Source organism: Fukomys damarensis, unplaced genomic scaffold (genome assembly GCF_012274545.1).
Source record: "Fukomys damarensis isolate Sample0158 unplaced genomic scaffold, DMR_v1.0_HiC HiC_scaffold_1, whole genome shotgun sequence".
Lineage (NCBI taxonomy): Eukaryota > Metazoa > Chordata > Mammalia > Rodentia > Bathyergidae > Fukomys > Fukomys damarensis.
The window spans coordinates 33,031,823-33,036,852 of record NW_022900913.1 but is presented as its reverse complement, the minus strand read 5'-3'; positions in this window follow the sequence as shown (position 1 = coordinate 33,036,852).

Sequence of the window (5,030 nt, the reverse complement as noted above, 5' to 3'; positions counted from 1 at the left end):
AATACACTAGGAATTTATTCTTTTGCGCTGTTTTTACTTTAGACTAAGACCTTGAGCCATCATTGATATATAGTTCCTAGAAACAAATAAGATAGAAACTAAACATTTTAAATAACATATATTGACACAGGCATTTATTGCTATTAAAATATTTCAGAGAATAAAATTATGGAATTTACCTTTCTAAATGAGTCAAATTAGACAAGTTATTTTATGTTATTCTTTCATTTTCCTTAATTGAATTGCAGAAAAGCAGCAAAAAAGAAGATAGCAGAAAAATTTATACAGAATACTCTATACAAAATTGGTAGTGCCACTCATGACAAAGAGGAAAATTAAAAATTGCACAGAAATTTTAATTAAAAATTACCACATTTCTATAAAAATTCAAGATGTTGAGAGTCTACCTGTTGACTTTATCAAAACTATTCATAGATTTTTACATGCCTTCCTAAATAAATAGGTCTTTTACCTCAGGTTTTTTCTTATGAAACTAAATCTAGCTTATTTTGAAAACTATGTTCTGTGCATCAAAAACATACTACTGAATAAAAATTTAGAGTACTTTTTTATGTGGGTCACTGCCCTAAGTACTTTAAAATATTAAATAATCTGAAGAGACTTATGAAGTTAATGTCATTATTATTTATTTTCATTTTAAAGTGAAGAAAATTCAGCACATCGAAGAGGAGAAATTTTCCCAACAACACTGTAGCCATTATGATTTTCACACACACTAATCTGGTTTGAGATCCCATGCACTTAATGACTAGGCTAGGTGCTTCCACCAACTTCTTCTACAGACAGGTAAAAAGAATGAGTAGATACTAAAATGTGAAGATTAAAATATAGTAAATTTAATTTGTTGCAGATTTAGTTTCATACGTCAGACCTCATATGCCATGCAAAGTATGAATAGTATTTCAAAGAGTAAGTAAAAGCAAAGTATGATGAGAATTAAGAACTAGATTTAGCATAGTGATAGTTATTGGTGATTTTGACTTTTATTTTTAAAAAGTTAAGTGTTTACAGTCCCCCCAAATATAAAGACCCGATTCAAAAATGGGCATCCAAAATGAACAGACATTTCTCAGACAAAGAAGTAAAAGCAGCAAGAAAATATTTGAAAAAATGTTCCACATCACTGGTCATTCGAGAGATGCAGATGAAAACAACACTGAGATTCCACCTCACCCCACAAAGAATGGCTGCTATCAAGAAATCACACAATAACAAATGTTGGTGGGTTGTGGGGAGAAAGGAACCCTTCTCCATTGTTGGTGGGAGTGCAGATTAGTGCAACCACTGTGGAAATCAATATGGAGATACCTCAAAGAACTAGGACTGGAGATTCCATTTGACCCAGCCATCCCTCTGCTGGGTATCTTTCCAAGAGAACTAAAACAATGATATCACAGAGAAGTATGTGCACCCATGTTTATAGCGGCACAGTTTGTAATCTAAATCTTGTCTATAAAATGGAATATTACTCAGCCATAAAGAGCGAGAGAATAGATTCATTCATAGGAAAATGGATACATATTGAAGATATACTCCTAAGTGAAATAAATAAGTCACACATGTGTAAATACCAAATAGTTTCCCTGGTGTGAATATTCTGCAACAATGCATAAGATTCTAATAAGATTACTGACATTTAGAAGTTTGAAGAAAGGAGCTAAAGGTGTAGGGAAGGTGTGATGCGTAGGGGAAGAACAAAAAGGGAAAAGAAAAAAATGTGAGAGAATGAAAAAATGAAAATAAAGTGTTTGTAGATGGGGAGGGGAGGAGGGGTTGAAGGGAGGGCAGAGGTAAGGGGAAAAAATGAGAATCAAGACTTGCCATGTAAAGGTACATGATCCCAACAATGAATGTAACTGTACTGTATCCCTAAAATGTACCAATAAACTCAATAAAATTTAAAAAAAATTATACAGGAGAGAGACTTTGAAGGCTGTGTAAAGGAACCTGACCAACTTAAGTCACAACCGGCCCTCACGAAAGAAATGAGTTTGTAAATCAAGACATATTGCCATTAATCTCCCCCAAGGGAGATTGCTTCCAACACATTTGTGCCATAATTCTTTTACTTTCTGAAAAGTTTCCGGTACTCCTCTTGCATGAGTGTTTTTAGTTACACTTTGGTGGCTTCCTCAATATTTTGAAGTAGTTCAAAATGTTTACATTTCATGGTTAGTTTGACTTTGGGGAAGAGCCAAAAGGTGCATAAAGCCATATCTGATGAATAAGGTAGAGGAGGACACGATGTTTTCATGAGCCTGCTTTTCAGTTGGAGGGCATACCACAGCTGCATTTGGCATATTTTTTATCACACCTTATGAAGATACAGAAGAGGATTGCCAGAACTGCTTCAGAAAGTATCAAGAATGATAGAATAATGTGCTGGAAGAAAGGAGGAGTATTTTAAGGGGGATTAAAAGCAATATCAATCGCTTTTTCCTCTAATAGACTTTTAAAAGTTACATATTCACTGGATATTTTAATCACCCCTTGTATAGTTGTGTTATTAAAGTTTCCCAAACAGATTGATCTATGTTATTGGAATATGGACAGTGTCCTCTAAAGGTCATTGTGTAAAAGCTTGGTCTTTCTGAGGCAACAGTATTTGGAGAGGTACTATGCACATTTAAGAGGCTGGTCCTATTGCATGGTCCCTTAATCATAGGGGTTGTTCCCCTGATGAAGACAGTGGGAACTCAGACTATTTTTTTTTCCTGTTTCCTGGCTTATGATAAAAATGGTGTGACCACTAATGATGATATGTCAACTTGATTGGGTTAAGCAATGCCTAGATTAATGAAGTACCCTTGGGTATACTTATGTGAGTCATGCAAATGTGATCTTGAGTACCTATTATATATGGTTCCTGACCCCTTTCTTCTCTGGTACCATTCCCCTACTCTGCTTCCCATCACCATGAACTAAGCCTCTTTTCTTTGCCACACCATTATGCCATGATTTTTCTACTTTGTATTCAGATGGCCATGGATTGGATCCCTTGCTAACACAACCAAATCAAACTCCTCCTTTAAATTGTGGGTGTTGGGGATTGGGTCTCAGTGATGGGAAAACAGAGTAATAGAGAAAATTGATTTCAGAGAAGTGGAATCATTGCTGTGACTATATCAAAGTCTTAAAAGCCTTTGAAATTGGTTACCAGGATGTTTTCAGAAAATTTGATGAAGTGGGCTAGAAAAGGCCTGGAATACTGTTTACAGCATGATATATGATTCAGGCGGGAGCTCAAAAGACCAGAATACTGACAGAAATTGGAACAAGAAGGGGCAGGCTCAGGCGGTTTCAGATGGCAAAAAGGATTGTACTGGGAAATGAACTTGTCATGAGACTGGAAATTAAGGGCAGTAGACTGATCTCAAGGAGGACATTTCAAGACAGCCCCACATTCAAGCTATGGAATGGAACTGCTGGCTGCTTTCAGCCATATTTATGGAGACAAAAAAAAAAGCACAAAAATTTGAAAAATTTAAATTTTGACATATAAGGAATTTAATGTAAAATTGGGACCAAAGGAGATTTGGTTGCTAAAGTATTTAGTATCATAAAAAATGAACAAATAAAAACAAGTGCCTTGTACATAGACAAGAAGATGCCTTGAGGACATCTCAAAAACTAGTAAGACTCCACCTAAGACTAAAGAGTGTAAAAACTCCCACATTTCATTTGAGAAAATAGTCTCTGAGATATCTTCTTGAGAAAGGATGCCTAATCAAGAAGGGACTCTGTGACTAGTTCTAAAATGTCTCTCAAAAGTCTCATGTGTCAGGAGCTCCTGGAGCCTTGATAGGGGTGAGTTACTGGAGGTATGAACTGGAAAGGTACATTCCTGTTGCCAATTCCTATCCAATTTATGTCTTTTACGTAGCTGTCCTGAGACGAGCAGCTTTCTTCTTCCATTCCCTTCTAGAATGCCATTTCTGCCTTAGAGTCAGCCAACCATTTAGAGAGACTGAACACTCTAAAACCATAATCATGGAAAGACTTTCCTTTTTTAAATTGTGTATGTTGGGTATTTTATTCCAGTGACAGAAAAGATGACAAATACAGCCTCCTAGGGAATTTATTCTCCAAGATTCATTTCACTTTACACAGCATCCAGGTACTCGGAGACCACTGCAGCCATGGTCAAGGGGGCCTGCATACTGCTTCCACTAAGGGCAGAATTTGGCATCATGCCTAAGATATTGGTTTTACTGGTGTGCAGAAAGTAAGAGGTATGGGGTCAGGGAGGCTTCCAGACAGATTTCAAAGGAAGGTCTAGGAAGTAAGGTAAGGAGCCTGAGAAGGCAGGGTATGAAGGTGTGGGAATAAAGGTGAAGGTGAAAGGGAGACCTCAGGAAGTAAAAAATGCCAGTATTATGCAATGTCTGCTTAGAAAAGCTGCAAGTGAAGCTAACCCAAGAGAGGCCATGTGGGCTGCAACCAGCAAAGCCATAGGGTAAGGCCGTCCAAGTCCTCTGGATTTCACATTTTACCACCATGTACCTCAGATGCTAGATATGGAACTACAATGTTTAATATTTGCCCTGATGGGTTTTGGTTTTAATCTTTTCCATCCCCTATTCCTCCTTTTTAGAATGGGAATATTTACCCTGTATCATTGTACTTTGAGACTATGCAATTTGTTTTTTATTTTTACAGAGATTCAAAGTTAAAAGTTTTCCTTGAGTTTCAGAAGAGACTTGCACATTTGAAAAATATTGGAATTATTGAGACTTGGGGGATGAGATTATTGCATTTTTGGTTGTATGTGAGATAGTTGTATCATATTAAGCAAAATTATTAATTTATTATTGTGTTTATTTCAAAATTAAGTATGATTTAAGGAGATTCAAGTGTCAAGTTGAGAAGGGGTGAACTGTGAATGTTGTGACATGTCAGTTTTGGTGGATTAAGAAACATCTAGCAGGGCTGGGGATTTAGCTCAGTGGCTCCACTGCCTGCCTCGCAAGTGCAAGGTCCTGGGTTTGATCTCTGGTACCAAAAAAGAA